At 41.3% G+C, this 21,326-nt stretch overlaps 1 protein-coding gene across 5 annotated transcripts in view; it reads right to left on the reverse strand.

Moving 5' to 3' along the window:
- Positions 1-21,326, reverse strand: part of LOC132395525 (transcription termination factor 1, mitochondrial) — a 170,228-nt gene that overhangs the window by 48,035 nt on the left and 100,867 nt on the right. The gene's annotated exons all lie outside the window — the stretch shown is intronic.

Below are 21,326 nucleotides of genomic sequence, written 5' to 3' on the forward strand. Positions count from 1 at the left end.
ACATCCAGGATAACATCCCATGCACCATCAATCTACAGGCCAGGCCACTCAGAGAACTAGGCTAATATTATATTTTTGTGACTGTATATGCTATATGCTATGAGCTGTGTGTGACTGTATGCATTGTGTTTTGCAATTCGACCCCAGAGGAATGCTGAGTCATTTAGCATGTGTACAGTTGAATGACGATTAAACTTAAACTTGGACTATGGGACCAAATTCCAGTAAGATGGCGACATGGGCAAATACAGCAGCCTCTTGGGGGCCAACCAAAGGTGTCTTTTATCTTTGTAAGATTTGATTTTTACAATCCAAAGACAATTCTACTCCAAGAACATCATGTCCTGCAGGGCTACTCCACCAGTGAGCTGCTCGTTGATCAGAGTAACTGGGCTGGTGTCAGCATTGGAGCCAGCCGAGGGATCGAAGGGGTTGGCCGAGATATCAGAGGGATCAGAGTCAGTTTGGGTACAGAGCAGTTGTCCTGGCTGCAGACCCTGTTGATGCTCACTACTCAGAGGCATTGGAGTTGGAGCAGCAAAAACGTGGGAGATTGTCTCTGACATTTCACTTGTAATCGCAAGACTCTGCTGGACAGTGACAGGGTAAGTTGCTACCAGCCTGTTACTCTTGTCAGGTGAAGGGACAGTCAACATGGGAGCTGTGCAGCCTCAGCTGTAGTGAGAACTAGGCCTCAAGCCTGCCCGCTGCTGCAGACCAGGTGAGAGACATGGAAGAGCTGCAGTGTGATGAGCTCAGATGGGGCCTGGTAGCACCTGTTGGTGCTGCCCTCTTGTGTTCGAGCTGTGGAATGACAGGCTGGGTTGTGTGAATCTGCAGACTGTACCATCGATTGCTGGACATTGTGGCTCGGGGTCTTGGACTATATATTTTTCGAGTGAATATATTTCTTTTCCCGATGTTTTGAACTACTCACTATTTTTGAAAGTTTGCTTGCTATTTGAATGTTTTGCACCTTGGCCCCAAAGGAACGCAGTCTCATCAGCTGTATCTATCACAAACAAAAGATAATCTGCAGATGCTGGAAATCCAGGCAACACATAAAAAATGCTGGAGGGACTCAGCAGGCCAGGCACCATCTATGGAAAAGAGTACAGTCGACATTTTGGGCCGAGACACTTTATCAGTACTGGAGAAAATAAGATGAGAAGTAAAGTTAAAAGGTGGGAGAAGGGGAGGCAGAAACACAAGGTGATAGGTGAAACCAGGAGAGGGCAGGGTGAAGTAAAGAGCTGGGAAGTTGCTTGGTGAAAGAGACACAGAACTGGAGAAGGGGGAATCTAATTGGAGAAGACAGAAGACCATTGAAGAAAGAAAAGGGGGGAGAAGAACCAGAGGGAGGCAATAGGAAGGCAAGGAGATAAGGTGAGAAATGGAAAAGGGGTTGGGGAATAGTGAAGGAGAGAGGGAGGGGACCATTGCTGGAAATTTGAGAAATCGATGTTCATGCCATCAGGTTGGTGGCTACCCAGATGGAATATAAAGTGTGTTCCTCCAACCTAAGTGTAGCTTCATCGCAACAGTAGAGAAGGCCATGGATTGACATATCGGAATGGTAATGGGAAGTGGAATTAAAATGGGTGGCCACTGGAAGATCCTGCTTTTTCTGGCAGACAAAGTATGTGTTCGGCGAAGCAGTCTCCCACTATACGTTGGGTCTCACCGATATACAGGCGGCCACATCGGGAGTACCAAACACAGCAAATGACCCCAACAGACTCACAGGTGAAGTGTTGCCTCAACTGGAAAGACTGTTTAGGGCCCTGGATGGTAATGAGGAAGGAGGTAACGGGGAAAGTGTAGCACTTGTTCCACTTGCAAGAATAAGTGCCAGGAGGGAGATCAGTGGGGAGGGATGACTAGACAAGGGAGTCGCATAGAGAACGATCCCTGTGGAAAGCAGAAAGTTGGTGGGGGGGGGGGAAGATGTGCTTGGTGGTGGGTTCCTGTTGGAGATGACAGAAGTTGCAGAGAGTTATGAGCTGGACACAGAGGCTGGTGGGGCGGTAGGTAAGGATAAGAGGAATACTATCCCTGGTAGGCTGGTGAGGCGATGAGATGAGAGCAGATGTGAGTGAAATGGAATAGATGCCATTGAGGGCAGCATTAATGGTGGTGGAAGGGATGCTCCTTTCTTTGAAGAAGGAAGACATCTCCTTCGTTCCGGAATAAAAAGCCTCATCCTGAGAGCAGATGCGGTGGGGACGGAGGAATTGAGAGAAGAGGATGCCGTTTTTATAAGTAACAGGGCGGGAAGAGATATAGTCCAGGTAGCTGTGAGAGTCTGTGGGTTTATAATTGGCATCAAGCTGTCTCCAGAGATAGAGACATATCCATGACCTCCTCTACTGTCACAACGAGGCCACAATCAGGTTGGAGGAACAACACTTTATATTCTGTCTGGGTAGCCTACATCCTGATGGGATGAACATTTATTTCTCAAACTTCCAGCAATGCCCCCCTTCACCATTCCCCATCCTCTTTTCCCTCTCTCACCTTATCTCCTTGCTTGACCATTTCCTCCCACTGGTGCTCCTCCCCCTTTTCTTTCTTCCATGATCTTCTGTCCTCTCCTATTAGATCCCCCCTTCTCCAGTCCGAGATGTCTTTCACCAATCAACTTCCCAGCTCTTTACATCACTCCTCCCCCTCCCACTTTCACTTATCACCTTGTGTTTCTCCCTCCCCTCCCCCCACCTTTTAACTCTACCCCTCATCTTTTTTTCTCCAGTCCTGCTGAAGGGTCTCAGCCCAAAACATTGACAGTACTCTCTTCCATAGATGCTGCCTGGCCTGCTGAGTTCCTCCAGCATTTAGTGTGTGTCAGCTCTATCTATGTATGGTCTGAATGATAATTAAATGACTTAGTAAGTATTTGGATAGACAGGGCCTGATTAGGGGTAGTCAACATGGCTTTCTGTGTGGTAGGTCGAGTCTGACCATTCAGAGTTTTTCAAGGAGGTTACCAGGAAAGTTGATAAAGGGCAGGCAGTTGACATTGCCAACATTGACCTAGCATGGCCTTTGGCATAGTCTCACATTTGAGGCTGGTCTAGTCATATGGCATTCAGGGTGAAGAAGTAAACTGGAGTCAAGATTAGCATAGAAGGAGAAGCCAGAGAACGTTAGTAGATGTTTGCCTCTGGAGGCCTGTGACTAGTGATGTACTGCAGGGATTGGTGCTGGGTCTGTTTTGTTTGTCATATATATTAATGATTTGGTTAATAATATGGTAAACTGGATGACACCAAGATTGGTGGCATAGTGAACAGTGAAGAAGATTATCAAAGCTTGCAGCGGGATATGGACCCGCAGAAAAAATGGCTGAAAAATGGCAGATGGAATTTAATTCAAACAAGTGTGAGGTGTTGCATTTTGAGAGGACAAATCAGGGTGGGACTTAAACAGTGAACGGTAGGACACTGAGGAGTGCAGTAGAAAATATAGATCATAATTTTTTGAAAGTGGTGCCACAGGTAGACAGGATCCCAAAATGAGGTTTGGGCACATTGACTTTTGTAAATCAGAGTACTGAGCACAGAAGTTAGGATGTTATGCTAAAGTTGTATAAGACATTGGTGAGGCCAAATATGAAGAATTGTGTGCAGTTCTGGCCATGTACCTACAGGAAAAATGTCAATATATTGAAAGAGTACAGAGAAAATTTACAAGGAGGTTTGGGACTCAAGGACCCAAGTTACGGGGAAAGGTTGAAAGGTTATGAATTTATTCCCTGAAGTGTAGGAGAATGGGGGGAGATTTGATAGAGGTATACAAAATGATGAGGGGTATAGATTGGGTAAATGCAAGCAAGCTTTATCCACTGAGATTGGGTGAGACTAGAACTAGAGGTCATAGGTTAAGGACGAAAGGTGAAATATTTAAAGGGAACCTGAGGGGAAACTTCTTCACTCAGTGGGTAGTGAGAGCATGGAATGAGCTGCTAATGGAAGTGGTGGATGTGGCAGTTATGTTAAGGAACAGGAGCTGAAGCTTAATGATCTTTGACTCATGCAGGAGAATGAGGGGAGATAGACAGGAACTACAGGAAGGAAGTCATCCCGAGGTGCAGGAGACAGTGAACTGGGTGACTGTCAGGAAACGCAAAGCCAGTGCAGTGTACACCAGTGGCAGTTCCCCTCAATAATAGATATACAATTTTAGGTACTATTGAAGTGGATGACGTACCGGGGGAGCCACACTGACCAGGTCTCTGGCACTGAGTCTGGTGCTGTGACTCAAAAAAGCAGAGTGATGAAGAGGACTGCAGTGTTGATAGGAGAATCCTTAGTCAGAGGAACAGAGATGGGATTCTGTGGACACAATAGAGACACCTGGATGGTATGTTGTCTCCTTGGTGCCAGGATCAGGGATATCTCGGATCATGTCCACGGCATTCTCAAGGGTGAGGGAGAGCTGCCAGATGTCTTGGTACATATTGGCACCAATGACATAAGTGGACAAGGTGAGGAGGTCCTGAAGAAAGACTTTAGGGAGCTAGGTAGAAAGCTGAGTAACAGGACCTCTGGGTAGTAATCTCTGGATTACTAGCTGAGCCACATGCCAGTGAGGGTAATAGGATGATTTGGCAGGTAAACGCATGACTGAGGAACTAGCGCAGAGGGCCAGGGTTCAGATTTATGGAACAGTGGCATCTCTTCTGGAGAAGGTATGACCTGTACAAAAGGGAGATTACACCTGAACCCAAAAGGGTCCAATATCCTTGTGGACAAGTTGGCTAGAGTTGTTCAGGCGGGTTTAAACTAATTTAGCAGGGGGATGGGAACTGGGGTGGTTTTGCTGAAGATGAGGTAGTTAGGTCACAAGCAGAGGCAATGTGCCGTGAGACACCCAAGGGGAGGCTGATGATAGGAAGAAATTGCAGTTAACAGGATGAGTTGCAATGTAAAAGGTAGACAGAATTGAAAAGGGTGAATACAGGACTGAAGGTGTTAATGCACACAGTATGCGGAATAAGGTAGATGAATTTGTGGCACAATTACAGATTGGCATGTATGATATTGTAGGCATTACTGAATCATGGCTGAAAGAAGATTATAGATGGGAGCTTAATGTCCAAGAATACACATTGTGTCAAATGGACAGGCAGGAAAGCAGAGGGGTCGGCGTTGCTCTGTTGTTAAAAAGTGAAATGAAATCAATAGAAAGAGGCGATATAGAGTCAGAAGATGTTGAATCTTTGTGAATAGAACTGCAAGGGTAAAAAAACCCTATCCAGAACAATTATAATGGTCTATGTTATGACAGGATACAGAAAATGCATTCCAAAAAGGCAATGTTACAATTATCGTGGGTATTTCAATATGCAGGTAGATTGGGAATATAATGTTGGGGCTGGATTCCAAGAGGGGTAATTTGGAAAACAATGCTGGAGAGGTAGAAATGGGGAACAAGGAAGGAGCAAATGAACTGAATAAGTATTTTGCTTGTCATCACTGTAGAAGACACTGGCAGTATGGTGGAAGTCCAGACATCAGGGATCATAAATTGTGTAAAGTTACCATTACTAGGGAGAAGGTTCTTGGGAAACTGAAAGGTCTAAAGGTAGATATGTCACCTGGACCAGCTGGTGTACAACCAGATTTCTCAGAGGTAGCTGAAGAGATTGTATGGAGGTATTAGTAATGATCTTTCAAGAATCACTAGATTCTGGTATAGTTCAGGAAGACTGGAAAATTGCTAATGTCATTCCACTCTTCAAGAAGGGAGAGAGGCAGAAGAAGGGAAATTATAGTCCAGATTGTCTGACCTCAGTTTTTGGGAAGATGTTGGAGTTAATTGTTAAGGCTGTGCTTTTGGGGTACTTGGAAGTATATTATAAAATGGGGTGTAGTCAGGTTGGTTTCCTCAAGAGAAAATCTTGCCTGACAAATCTGTTGGAATTCTTTAAAAAAGTAACAAGCAGGATGGACAGAGGAGAATCAGCTGATGTTGTGTACTTACATTTTCAGAAGGCCTTTGACAAGCTGCTGAGCAAGTATGAGACCATGGTATTACAGAAAAGACTCTAGCATGGATAAAGCCGTGGCTGATTGGCAGGAGGTATGAGTGGGAATAAAGGGAGCCTTTTCTGGATGGTTGCCAGTGACTAGTGGGGTTCCATGTTGGGACTGATTCTTTTTACGTTATATGCTAATGATTTGATGGCTTTGTTGCAAAGTTTGCAGATAATACCAAGATAGGTAGAGGGGTATGCAGGTTTGAGCAAGAAGAGAGGGTACAGAAGGACTTAGATTGGGAGAATGGGCAAAGGAATGGCAGATGGAATGGTCAGTGAGTGTATGGTCATACACTTTAATAGAAGAAATGCAAGAGTTGACTATTTTCTAAATGGGAGAAAGTACAAAAATCTAAGGCACAAAGGGATGTGGGAGTCCTTGTGCCCGATTCCCTAAAGGTTAACGTGCAGGTTGAGTCTGTGGTGAGGAAGGCAAATGCAATGTTAGCATTCATTTCAAGAAGACTAGAATATAAATGCAAGGATATGATGCTAAGACTTTATAAATCTCTGGTGAGTCCTCACTTGGAGTATTGTGAACAGTTTTGGGCCCCTTATCTTAGAAAAAATGTGCTCAAACTGGAGAGGGTTCAAAGGAGGTTTACGAAAATGATTCCAGGATTGAATGTCAAGTCATATAAAGGCAAGAACTTACTGGCTCTGGGCCTGTGTTCACTGCAATTCAGAAGAATGAGGAGTGACTCTATTAAATGGTGAAAGCTTAGACAGAGCGGATGTGGAGAGGATGTTTCCTAAGGTAGGAGTGTCTAAGACCAGAGGACAGAGCCTCAGAGTAGAGGGGCATCCTTTTAGAAAGGAGATGAGGAGAAATTTCTTTAGCCAAAGAGTGGTGAATCTGGGACTAGGCAAAAGACTTCGGCATGGACTAAATGATCCAAAGGGTCTATTTCTGTGCTGTATCGATATGATCGATATGCTATATAGGTGAACTTGCAATGAAGCAGAATTGAGACCTGATTGATAAATATGATGGGGTAAGATTGATGGGGGCTTTAGGCAACTCGAACAGCAGGTTGAATACATTATTTGAAGATGTAATCAGTGATGTTGGTTATCAATGTGTAATCACAGAACCTGACAGGATTGCATGCAGAATCTCAGATTCTGACTCCTTGACCCAACTATTTTTACAATCTGCTCCAATGTCCTTTCCGCATGCCTCTGGAGGGGCTCCTCATCCCGCATGGATACAGAACATTTCTTGCTGAATCCCTCCTCCACTAAATCAGTAATTCCAATGTCTTCTCATAATTTTGATGATTCATTTCCTCTCACACTGTCAAAATCTCCACTTTTTCCCAAATCAAAGTCAGATCTGCAAGACAGGTACAGCAGAACCACCCGCTATACTTTAAAAAGGACAAGCTGTCTTTAACTTGCAAACACCAGCTTTAATAGAAGCATTGCCATTTACAGTGTTGGCTTCCCCTGTAGAACTCGGGCAATGAACCGCACAATAAACACTGACTGAATGATGAAATAATCTATATAAGGAGGCAGCATGAATTAGGCAGGCTGGCCTTATTACAGTCAATGGACATGGGGTTAATTGGCAGTGGCACCCCAAAACTTGCTTCCAGGGGTTATCAGATCTGGTCCCAACAACCAGCTGTCCTTAGCATTGTCATCTGAGTTAAATATCTTGCATTGCTCTATAGGTGCCATGCAGCTGTTCTCTATCTGCATTGTATTCTGTACTGCGAGTTTATTATGTTTATTACGGTAACTAGTCATGTAAGTGGGGGTGTGGAAAAAGTGAAGGGAATAAGTCATGTATTCTTGCTTTGTTCATTGCAATCTGTAGTGGCTGGGGACCGGTGGATGTCGTATGTTTTGCTGACTGCTGAATCAGGCTCAATTAAACTTAGTTTACACTTGGGTATGCTTAAGTTTTATTGCTTCAAGATTATATGTTTGCTAATTACTAATAAGGGAGCAAAAATAATCCTCGACTTTTGGAGTGAGGGCAAGTCATTGCAAGCAGGGTTGCCAGCAGCGGCAATTGTTTTCGTTTCGGTTTGGCCGCTACATGCTCTTTTTTGTTTCTCACAGAGCCAACACAGACACATTTCAGAATGAATTCCATCTGTATTGAGAACCTTTATGTTTTGCTCTTGCTTTATTTCTTGTTATTTCTGGCACTGAGGATATGTCGCTGGCTTACTTTTAGTCAAAATTTCCCATTTTTCCTTCAAGTACATTAATTAATCAGCATTGTTATTCTTCATATTTTGGCAACTAAACAATTCAACTTCATAATTTTCCACAATAAATCTCCATTTTTTTAAAAGGACAATTAACAGAACATAAATTCACTAATTGACAATAATTGTGTGTGATTGATACATATTTATATATGTTTTTATTTATTGGCTAATTTTCAATGCACAATTATTTACTTAGACTTTAATAAGTCAAGTCTGTTTTTGTTACTTCAGCTGTTTTTTATCACTGAAATATTAAAACATTCATCTCACTTAAATCCTTCAACACTTTCGAAATGAGAGGAGAGATCTATATTCATTCTCCACATGCAATATCACTCTAAATGTCCTGATAAAAGAAGTAGGGAGCATAAGGAATTGAAGCTTATGGAATTGAGCTTATGGAAGCATAAGGAATTGAGCAAAAGGAATTCAGCCCTGTGTGGTTGCTCCGCCAAACCATGATCGACATTTTATGTCAGGGCCTCATTCCTGCGTTGACCCTGTATCCTTCAATTACCTTACTATATAAATGTTTCAGATTTACAAATACTGAGCAACTGAGTCTCCACATGCCACTGGGGTAAAGAATTCCCAAGATTCACTATGTTCTTCTCATTTCTGTCCTCAATGGCTGACCCTAATGTTGAGGCTGTAATCTCCGCTTCTAGATCCCAAACCAGAGGAACCATCAAATCAAGGTCTACTTGTGGAACTCTAAAATCTGATGCATGCTTCAATGAAACCCCCTTTCATTCTTATAATCGCAAGAGCATAAAATGTGTCTCTACATTTGTACTTGATCTTATTTTCAACATCATTTTCCTATCTAATTTCTTGCTATACTTCTATTGTAACCTTCAGTAATTTGTGTACAGGGATACCCAGGTCCCCCTGAACATCGAAATCTTACAAGCTCTCACCGTTTAAAAAGGTATTCATTCTACCAAAGTAGACCTTACTGGGCATGAATATAAAACAATTGTACTTCCAGAAAATGCAATGAAAAATGCACATATTAAACTTAATTTCTCCTTTCTTACTGTGTTCATTTATGTCTGGTAACTCTTTAACTTTCCTTCATAATTAACTTTGTTTAGCCCAGTGGGATTAGATACTAATGTAAACACACAACTTCTAATATATAAACAGAAAACTGCTGAGAAAAAGTATTAGCAGGTCAGGCAGTATTTGGTGAACGGAAAGAGATTTGTTATTCAGGTCCAAAATCCTTTGAGATTCTGTCCAATATTTCTTTTGTTTTCCAAGATCCTACCTGACCTGTGTAGTGTTTCCAGTATTTTCTGTTCAGATTTATTGCACTTTTGGAAAATTAAACCCAGGTATAACTTTCACAGTGCACGGCAGGTCCCTTGCAGGATGTGCTGTAGAACAGAGGGCCCTTGGAGGACAAATACATGTAGTGAATGTGGTGTCAGAGTTATGGAAGGTTGATGAAGAAGGCTTTTGACATGCTCTCAGGGCACAGACTATAAAAGTTTGAGTGGTCATGGTGTGGTTATACAGGATGCTGGTGAAGCCACACTTGTGTTAAGTTTAGTCACCCTGCTATAGGAAAGATGTTATTAAACTGGAAAGAGTGCAGACAAGATTTATAAGGGTGTTGCCAGGATTGAAGTATTGAATTATAGGGAGGGGTTGGACAGGCTGGGGCTTTATGTCCCTGTGTCACAGCTGATTGAGAGGTGATCCTATAAAGGGACAGAGAAAAGGCGAATACACTCAGTCTTTTACCCCAGGGTGGGGAATCAATAACTAGAGGACTAATCAATAAAATGAGATGGGAAAGAGTAGTGTGCATGTGCAATGAACTGTCAGAAGTGGTTGAGGTAGGCACAATAACAATTTTTAAAGAAATTAGTTGCATAAATTGGAAAGATTTCAACTGTTATGGACCAAATGCTGGCAAATGGGACATCTTAGTTCGCACAACCAGTTGGCCAAAGTGCCTGTTCCCATATTTTGTATCGGAAGTTTTTTAAAATTTTATTAAAACTTCTACTGATGGGTTCCCACTTAGAGTGATTCACCTTGAGTTGATTTTAGTCTGAAAGATCTGCCATTTGAGGTTCTAGTTTCCTCAGAAGCGAATTTTGTACTTGCTTTTGGACAGATTTCTAGTCCTTGCTGTACTTCAACAGCAGAACAACATCAGTAAAGATAAGGTTAATTCTGTTGCTCTCTCTGTAGACACTGCCTGGCCTGCTGAGAACTTCCAGCTATCGTTACTATGGCAGCAGTACAGAACTGCAATACTATATAAACTATAAATCGTACCTGTTTTTAGTCAGCATTGACAACTCGAGTGATCTGAACTGCCAGATATTCAAAGGAAGGTGGTGATGTGCACTACAGCTTCCATGTCTAAGTAGGTTTGTGAAGCCAGACTTTTTTTTAACTTAATGACTCCGTGTGATCCATAACTCAAATTCATGAGAGTTAGTGCGAGCCATAATATATCAGTTAAAGCATGGTGTCACCCAGTAAGAAGTGAGATGAGGAGAAATATCGTCATTAACCTGTAGCAAAACTATAAAATTCTCTTCTATAGTCCTTAGACCTGTGCACACAAAAACCTAGTGGGTATGTTACAAAGAGTGCATCTCCTCCCATACGTCCCCCTCTGTAAACCACTCACTGGTCTCACAGGAACATTAAAAATAAGCACAGAATGTTGAGGCTTTCAAGCTTCCTCTGCCATTCGATTTCTCAATACCATATATGTTCAGAAACGCTGCTCTCCCTTCAATTGTCAGTGGATGATGCACTATCAATAACTCTAGGAGACTGGAAGTAGAGTACAAAATGATAGGCTTTTATTAACAGCGAAAACGGGCACAACCATGTTGAAGACTGTGGGAAGAGCAGTGCCCCAATCACCTTTATACAGGGGCCTGTGGGAGGAGCCACAGGAGCTGTTAGCAGAGGGTCGTGTCCAGACAGGTATATATGGTTTACCACAGTGGAGGGCAAAGTTTCTGAACATAGTCAAGAAGAAAATCCAGATATTTCCGGACAAAGGTAACAAAATGGTACAAGGAGAGTGCAGGCAAGTGATATTGAGCTCAAATACCATCTATAAATTTGCTGACGATACAACCATTGTTGGTAGAATCTCAGGTGGTGACGAGAGGGCGTACAAGGGTGAGATATGCCAACTAGTGGAATGGTGCTTCAGCAACAACCTTGCACTCAAGGTCAGTAAATGAAAGAGCTAATTGTGTACTTCAAGAAGGGTATGATGAAGAAACACATACCAGTCCTCATGGAGGGATCAGAAATGGAGAGAGTGAGCAGCTTCAAGCTCCTAGGTGTCAAGATCTTTGAGGATCTAAACTGGTCCCAACATATCGATGTAGTTATAAAGAAGGCAAGACAGTGGCTATACTTTATTAGGAGTTTGAAGGGATTTGGCATGTCAACAAATACACTCAAAAACTTCTATAGTTGTACCATGGAGAGCATTCTGACAGGCTACATCACTGTCTGGTGTGGAGAGGAAGCTGCAGAAGGTCCTAAATCTAGTCAGTTCCATCTTGGGTACTCGCCTACAAAGTACCCAGGAGATCTTCAGGGAGCAGTGTCTCAGTAAGGCAGCGTCCATTATTAAGGACCTCCAGCACCCAGAGCATGCCTTTTTCTCACTGTTACCATCAGGTAGGAGATACAGAAGCCTGAAGATGCACACTCAGTGATTCAGGAACAGCTTAGGCCCCTCTGCCATCTGAGTCCTAAATGGACATTGAATCTTTGGACACTACCTCACTTTTTTTTTAATATACAGTATTTCTGTTTTTGCACTTTTTTAAATCTATTCAATATATGTAGTTGGTTTACTTGCTTATTTATTATTATTATGTTTCATTTTATGTATTTTTTTCTATCTGCTAGATTATATTGCATTGAAATGCCACTGCTAAGTCAACAAATTTCACGTCACGGGTCGGTGATAATAAACCTGATTCTGATTCTGAATGGTAGAGGAAGGGTCATCAGTCAGAAGTTCCCAGAAGCTGGGGAAGGTGCTACCTTTTCTCAAGGAGGCTTTATGAAGACCTTTGAATCATTTCCTCCGTATTGATTGTTGGTGTTTTTAACATTTCTTTAGGAGCTGTCACATAATGAATTCATATTAATAGGACTATTTGTTGTCTTAGCCATTAGGAGGAAACAACTCAGTAGGACCATTGTGATTAGACCTTGTCTATGATTACCTCAACTAAATTACTATTTTTAGGCCTTTCCTTTTATGGACACACTCATAATTTCTCTATAAATACAGAAAATAAGTAATATTCAAGCAGTGAATTATACAATGGAGAAAGACTGACAATGAGCTGACAATGGAGGGATGGGTTAGTAAATTTGCTGATGACACAAAGGTTGGGGGTGTTGTGGATAGTGTGGAGGGCTGTCAGAGGTTACAGCAGGACATTGATAGGATGCAAAACTGGGCTGAGAAGTGCCAGATGGAATTCAACCCAGAAATGTGTGAGGTGGTTCATTTTGGTAGATCAAATTTGATGGCAGAATATAGTATTAATGATAAGACTCTTGTCAGTGTGGAGGATGAGAGGGATCTTGGGGTCCGAGTCCATAGGACACTCAAAGCTGCTGGCAGGTTGACTCTATGGTTAAGAAGGCATACAGTACATTGGCCTTCATCAACCATGGGATTGAGTTCAAGAGCTGAGAGGTAATGTTGAAACTATATAGGACCCTGGTCAGACCCCACTTGGAGTACTGTGCTCACTATGGGAAGGATGTGGAAACCATAGAAAGGGTAGAGGAGATTTACAAGGATGTTGACTGGATTGGGGAGCATGTGTTATGAGAATAGGTAGCGTGAACTTGGCCTTTTCTCCTTGGAGTGACAGAGGATGAGAGGTGACCTGATAGAGGTATATAAGATAATGAGAGGCATTGATTATGTGGATAGTCAGAGGCTTTTTCCCAGGGCTGAAATGGCTAATATAAGAGAGCACAGTTTTAAGGTGCTTGGAAGTAGGTACAGAGGAGATGTCAGGGGTAAGCTTTTTTACGCAGAGAGTGGTGACTGTGTGGAATGGGCTGCCAGCGATGGTAGTGGAGGCGGATACGATAGGGTGTTTTAAGAGACTCCTGGATAGATGCCTGGAGCTTAGAAAAATAGAGGGCTATGGGTAACCCTAGGTAATTTCTAAGTACATATTCAGCACAGGATTGTGGGCCAAAGGGCCTGTATTGTGCTGTAGGTTTTCTATGTTCTGTTTCTAACTTTCCTGGGTCAGTTTATTTATTTTTCCATTGGAGAAAACATTGGCACAAATGCCATTCAAAATGAATCTAATCCTTTAGGATGCCCAAAATTAAATACAGCTCTTTTAAAAGGATGTACATTAATTTTACAATGGCATACAGTTAAGTAAAAAGCAGTACTCATTACACTCAACTAACAGTCATTTTAAATACCTATTCATCTTTTTTTCACTATTTTTCAAAAATATTAATCATAAAGTAGGTTGTTCTTCCATCAGACACACATTAGGGTATCCCACGCCACCAAAAATAAGATGCCTTAATATTACTGAGGTTGACCCATATGTTTTCCTCAAGGAAGCTAACATCAGGATGCACAACCACTCCTCCCACCCCATAATTCTCAGCACAGGTGATCTCCCCCCCCCCCCCCCAGGGCTCTGTGCTGGGCCCACTGCTGTACTCTCTGCTCACACACGACTACACAGCCAAACACCCAAATAATCACATTGTTAAGTTTGCCGTTGACACCACAGTGATGGGGCTGATCACCAACAAAGCTAAGATGGTCTACAGAGAGGATGTGGAAGAGAATGAGGCTTCGTGCCAGGTAAATAACCTCTTTGTCAATGCCAACAAAACAAAAGAAATGGTTATTGACTTCAGGAGAACTTGGACACCCCTCCTTACATCAGTGGAATCTGACAGCAGTTTCAAACTCTTGGGAGGACACATCTCACACAACTACTCCTGCTCCCAGAACACATCCGACACAATCAAGAAAGCTCACAAATGCCTCCATTTTCTGGACTATGTACAACCTTCTACTGATGCACTGTGGAAAGCATCCTACCATGCTCATCACTGCACTGTACAGAAACTACACTGCGGCAGACAGGAAGGCTTTAGGGAAGTAGTCAAAACTGCCCAATACACCATCAAGGCCAGCCTACCTGCCTTCGAGGACATACAGAAAGATGCCAGAGAAAGCTCAGCAACATTATGAAGGATCCCACCTACCCAGTTCATTGACTGTTTGTCCCACTTCAGAGGAGTAGCATTCATGCCAGGACCACCAGACCCAAAAACAGTTACTTTCCCCAAAGGGAAGGCTGATCAAACCCTCCACCCCTCTACTCTCCCCACCATCACTACTTGTCTCTCCTGTCTGTTACCTTATGCACACTGCCTGGTGTACATACAATCAATCTGTGTATATCAGCTATCTTAAGTATTTATATTTATTGTCTGTTTTAATTAATTTGTTCTTTATCTTGCTGTGTGTTTTATATGCTGCATCAGGTCTGGAGAAACAATTATTTTGTTCTCTTTTACACTTGTGTACTGGAAATGACATTAAACAACCTTGAATCAGAAAATAAACTGCTGGGCACCTGCAGCTGCATTTGCTAAAAAGGTCATTGGTTCTTGAATGTAAGTGGTTTAAATTGAACAACAACTTCCTAACTCACAACTTTTTTCTCAAAAAGCTCAGAAACCTTATGAGACTCTCTTTACCTTCTAAGTTTCTAAATATACAATTCACTTATCAAAAATCACCCTATTCAAAGAGTGTGATTAAAAAAAAAGAGCAAAGTTGTGGCAAAGGTGCAGTGAAAGGGCAAACAATTATACGTGCCACAAATACAACTTATTACAAATTCCAAAAGTGCAGAAAAGTTAGGCCAGGCAGTACTTCTGGAGAGAGGAACTAAATTTTAAAAAAGTTCAGACAGAAGACTTTTATGTGCTTTGGTTATTTTCAATATCCACACATGCAGTCATTTCACTAAACAATTTCAGAATGTCATGAAATGCCCGTCATATTAAAGTGATCACTTCCAGATCACACCTTCATTCAGTTCCGTTATCATGTCAACGCCTATCATCATGAATTAAGCTCTATCTGGATGTGGTAAAAGAGTTGTATTAACAAGCAGCTTCTATTGATCATGAAATACATATTCAAACTATTTGCAAGTGAAATATCAGTACCTCCTAAGAAAAGTTAAAACTTTCCAGAGCAATTTTTAATTTGTTGGGTGCAGATTTCCAATAGTATTTTCCAAAGATTAGAACATCTATGGAAACTCACTTATCTCCCTTAATTTAATTCCTTTATTAACTTGCACCATAATTCAATGTTGTCTTTCAGTCTTTTTATATGTATGTCTGTTTCCTATAAGTAATATTTTAGAAATTTTTGTCATTCTTGATGAAAATAAGGAAAGGGGAAAACTTTAATAAAAAGTAAAGATCTTTCTTAATTAAAACTTTGGAAAGATATTTTTATTCTCTCTTAGTTGGGGAGTTCTATGAATTAAGGCACCTCAAAACACAACTATGGGTGAAAGGTTGATAGAAGTAACTGAAAAAAATATGAATACCCCTAAAGGTTATTACCAGGATAGCTGCATAGTTAAAATATTAAACAATATGAATTAATTCTGTTGAATACAAAACTTTCTAGGAACATAATTTACCAGATTGAATGAAACTGCAAATATTCCCTAACTAGTATAAGCAGAAATTTAGCAATCAGAGAGGTTACAAAGATCACAGCAAACTGAGATGCTTACCCATGCACAGGATAGGCAAGCAAAGAAAAACAATCAGCTCATGTTTCATATCTAACTTAATAGAAGTTGCTGATTCACAGTTTGTTAATTCCTACAACATTATACCATGGAACAAGATGAGGAAGGAAATAATGTTTATCTTGGACATGAACCGAATCATGAGGTAAGGAACATAATAGACATTTTGAACTGTGGAGTAGACTTATCCTACTCCTGCCTAAAACTCCTTTTCACAAAATTTCAATCCACTGCCAATTGCAGAAATTTGAGCTAACAGTGACCTCTGGAGGATCCTTTCGGTAAATCCTATTTGGAACTTCAGTTCTGTTCAACATCCATGTCTGCTAAGTCATTTTGCTAAAACAATTTCAGAATTAGATGTGGTGCCCATTGTAATAAAGTGATTACTTCCAGGTAACACCTGGACTCAGTTATTTTCATATCAATATCTATCCTCATCAATCAAGCTCCATCTGGAGTTAGTAAAAGGCTGTATTAACAAGCTGCTTTTATTGATCATGAAATATGTATTCAAAACATTTGGATTCAACTTCCAGTTTCTCCTGAGAAAAGCTGAATTTTTCCAGAGCAATTGTTAATTTGTTGGATGTAGATTTCAAATGTGTGTTTTTTTTTGTATCTCACAGAATGATTGAAGCTTGCAGTGTTACTAATTAGTCATAATTGTAACATCAGTATAATTGATTTTCTGAGAAATTGCACAGTGCGCACTATCATTTACAAAATAAGGCAATATATATTTTTCAAACGGGCCAAAATTTCCTGCTTATGGAACACTCTGTAAGAGAGGAAGAAAGTGCATAGATTTAAACCATCACACCACGGGAAGGATCAATGGCTCTGGCAGTGTTTGTTCCATAAAGTGGTTAGCCCTTTATATCAGGAAGGCTTTATTGGACTCCGACAGTGCAAACTTTGATGGAACCATCCATAAGCACAAGATGTGAATACCAACTTGGAATTTAGAGTTGCAGTTTCAATCTTTATTTGCCTCGAATTTTAAGAGGGCTCAAGCCATGTTGGACCCGAAAACAGTAACACCAGCACTAAGCCAAAGTTTCCTACTTTACGAAGGAACTCTTATGACATTTTAGACTACTGTTATGTTTGATATGTTAGGACATATTTCACTAGAGGATTTTCCACAATAATAAAGAACTATCATTAGGGAAATTCAAGTTCATTGCTTCCAATAAATAACAAGACCATATTCAACACATTATCACAAAAGGAATTAGAGTGGGTTAGGAAAGTAGTTATTAATGCGGATGTCATTATACAGTGATATTTTCTGTTGAGAATCGTGCTAAAGCAGAATCCATAAATTATTTCTAAATGTAATTCATTAGTTGGAAAAGTCTGAAAGGTATCATAAGGAAGCAGAGTAATGAGATACAGTTGAGCAAAATTATTTAACAGCTTTGTTGGATTAATGTTTGGATTGTAACATTCTGATATGCTAATATTTAAGGAAACAGGACTTTGTATACAGATATAAGAAACCATTAAGTTAATAACAATCCAACTGATTATTTATTTACATGCATCTTTGATCTTCTGATCATCTCAGCAAAATTGTTCCACTGAACAGTATTGAAGATTCCAGATACTTGCACGTCAATAATTACAACAGACTGACCTATATTGAAGTAAAGGCTCTTAAATAATGTATCTCAAGGCTTGAGTGTGCCTGCATTAAAGAGGCAATGTAACCCTTGGAATTACATACCACCTTTAAGCTGTGTTTCCTGCGGATAATTCTCCGTTTATCCATTTGGAGTTACCTTGGCTGTGCTCTGGCATTTAGATTCATGGTAGTTTTTTCCAGAAATTTTATGTGATAACCTAGCTGTTTTGCCAGCAGACAAAAGAGAGGTTGCCCATTATTTCTTAATGCCTTTTGGAGTGAAAGTGTGATTCAATGAGATACCGTTTGAAATTGAGTGGTGATCTATAGTCTTTTTAATGAGGTAGTGGATGGTAGCATGAGTTATGGTTCCAAACAACTTTTGTTCTGAACTCCTTCTAAGTCAATATTTTTATTATCATTGAATAGCATTCTCAAGTGGAAACACTCATCTCAAGACTCATGAACTTTTACTATCTCTTGAAAAACTGTGTTGGGAGAACTTCACTTATTACAGGTTCCATTTTAAAACAAAGCTTGTTTCTTATACCTGATCGAGACAAGAAGAAATACCAAGTAACAGTCACAAGCATTATGTGATTAGCTTAATTAAGTTCTAAGGAGACACAAGAGACAGCAGGTGCCAGAGTGTTGAACAACAAACAATCTGCTTGAGAAAACCGGTGGGTTGAGGAGAGGAAGAAATCGTCAATGTTTTGGGTTGAAACCCTGCATCTGGTATCTTCTAAGGAGATATGTAAATAGGAGATAATTTCTTCCGAAGTTGCCTGAAAGAAACAATGAATGCTGGGAATATTAAAGGCAAATGTTGGAATTGCTGGTAATTTCAAAGTGTTCTACTTTGAGCCTGCAAGGCTACAGTTTGCTGTGCCAAAAGCCAAGGTAATGTTTCTTGCATTTACTTTGATCTTCACTAGAACTGCGTAGGAAGTTGAAGACAGAGAGAGATCAGAGTGGGAGTCAAATGTGGCATTAATGTGACATATAAAAGGATGCTCAGAGTCACTTCTGCAACAGAAATGAGAGGTTCTGCAAAGCAAGAATCCCGTATGCATTCATTTCTCCAGTGCAGAGGAAACAATATAAATTGGAAGTAATTGCTAATTCATTGGAAAGACTAATTTGGGACCCTCAGTAATGGGAAGGAAAAAGGTAAAAGATCAGATGTGGCAATTCCTCCAGTTTCTTGGGAAGGTGCTATGGGACATGAAGCAGGTAATGGCGAATATGGAAGAGTGGAACGAGTATCCCAGGTAACAAAATGTGGTTGTATTCCTTCATTTGTATGCTAATTCACTGGAATAGTGAAGGGGGCCAAAGTAAGTCAAAATAAAGTGGTGGTGGTAGTGGTGTAATACTCTTGGAAAGTTGGAATGATGGACCAACAGATTTTGAATAATCTTCCTATTAATACCCAAAATATTTTAAATTCATTTCTTGATATGTTACTCTGTATTATAATAAATTCTTCAGTTAAAAGGGAGTTTAAAGTCAGTTTAGAGGGAGGGCAGGAAACAGAGCCTACTGAATTGAAAAGAGAGAGTGGCAAACTTTATCTTTTGAGCCAGGTACCAAATCATCAAGATTTCTAAATGGTTGGTTCGCAGATTACTGGAGTTTCACTGTATATCAATGATTTGTTAAAAAGTTGAAATGCCAAATACTGGAATATCCACCTTTCTGGTTTTGAAATAAGGTTAATTGATTACTGTACTCAGGAATGAGAGAAATAGAAGACGATGGGGACTGTCATCAAAATGCAAACACCCTTTTTGGCTCATATCTGTAGTAGGGCAGCATCATAGCATAGAGGTTAGCACAACACTTTACACTACAGGCAACCATGGTTCAATTCCCTCCTCTGCCTGTAAGGACTTCGTACACTCTCCCTGTGACCACATGGGTTTCCTCCGGGTGCTCTGGAACTCCCACAGTCCAAAGACGTACCAGTTAGTAGGTTAATTGGTCATTGTAATTTGTCCAATGATTAGGCTAGGATTAAATCTGAAGATTGCTGGGTGGCGTGACTCAAAGGGCCTATTCCGTGCAGTATCTCAATAAATAAATACTGTGAATTCTTTTGGGCACCACACCAAAGAAAGGATATTTGTCCTTGGACTGAATTGGCATTCATTAGTTATCTGGATCTAAAGAATTAAAGTATGAGATAAAGTTAACACAACCTAGGATTGTTCTTGTAGTTTAGAAGGCTTAAGGGTGATTTTATTAAAGTTTAAATATTTTAAGTGGAACAGAGAGATTGCTGGAGCAAATCAAAATTTGTTGATCAGGGACTCCAGTGCCAGAAGCTCAGTACCTATAAACTAGAGATAGTTCTTTCAACAATGAAGTTAGCAAACACTTCTAAGGGAAAATCAATAGACGCGGTGCATCTGAATTTTCAGATTTTCAATAAGATGCCATGTGAGTATTTGATCAACGATGTTAACAGTGCACAAAATTAGGGGTAAATATACCAAAATATCTTATCCCTATGAGACGTGGCTTTTGGGCTGAAAATTAAGGTGTAGCACTTCCTCCGTTTGCAGGGATGAGTGCCCGGAGGGAGATCGGTGGGGAGGGATGGGGGGGGATGAATGGACAAGGGAGTCGCATAGGGAGCGATCCCTGCGGAAAGCCGAAAGTGGGGGGAAGGGAAGATGTGGTTGGTGGTGGGATCACGTAGAAGGTGGTGGAAGTTACGGAGGATTATACATTGGATCTGTAGGCTGGTAGGGTGATAGGTGAGGACCAGGGGGACTCTATCCCTGGTGGGCTGGCGGGGGGAAGGGGTGAGGGCAGAGGTGCGTGAAATACGGGAGACGCGATGGAGGGCAGAGTTGATAGTGGACGAAGGGAAGCCCCTTTCTTTAAAAAAAGGAAGGCATACCCTTTGTCCTAGAATGAAAGGCCTCATCCTGAGAGCAGATGCGGCGGAGGAATTGAGAGAAAGGGATAGCATTTTTGCAGGAGACAGGGTGGGAGGAGGAATAGTCTAGGTAGCTGTGAGTGTTAGTAGGTTTGTAGTAGATGCTGGTGGATAGGCTGTCTCTGGAGATAGAAACAGAAAGATCTAGAAAGGGGAGGGAGGTGTTGGAAATAGACCAGGTGAATTTGAGGGCGGGGTGAAAGTTGGAGGCGAAGTTAATGAAGTCAACGAGCTCAGCATGCGTGCAGGAAGCAGCACCGATGCAGTCATCGATTTAATGCAAGAAAAGAGGACAGATACCGGTGTAGGCTTGGAACGTAGATTGCTCCACATGGCCGACAAAAAGGCAGGCATAGCTAGGACCCATGCGGGTGCCCATGGCTACACCTTTAGTTTGGAGGAAGTGGGAGGAGCCAAAGGAGAAATTGTTAAGGGTGAGGACTAATTCCACGAGGCGGAGAAGAGTGGTGGTAGAGGGTGACTGGCTGGGTCTGGAATTGAGGAAGAAACGGAGAGCTTGGAGACCTTTCTGGCGGGGGATAGAGGTATATAGGCACTGGACGTCCATGGTGAAAATGAGGCGGTGGGGGCCAGGGAACTTGAAATCTTTGAAGAGATGTAAAGC

This window comes from Hypanus sabinus, chromosome 6 (assembly GCF_030144855.1).
Source record: "Hypanus sabinus isolate sHypSab1 chromosome 6, sHypSab1.hap1, whole genome shotgun sequence".
Taxonomy (NCBI): domain Eukaryota; kingdom Metazoa; phylum Chordata; class Chondrichthyes; order Myliobatiformes; family Dasyatidae; genus Hypanus; species Hypanus sabinus.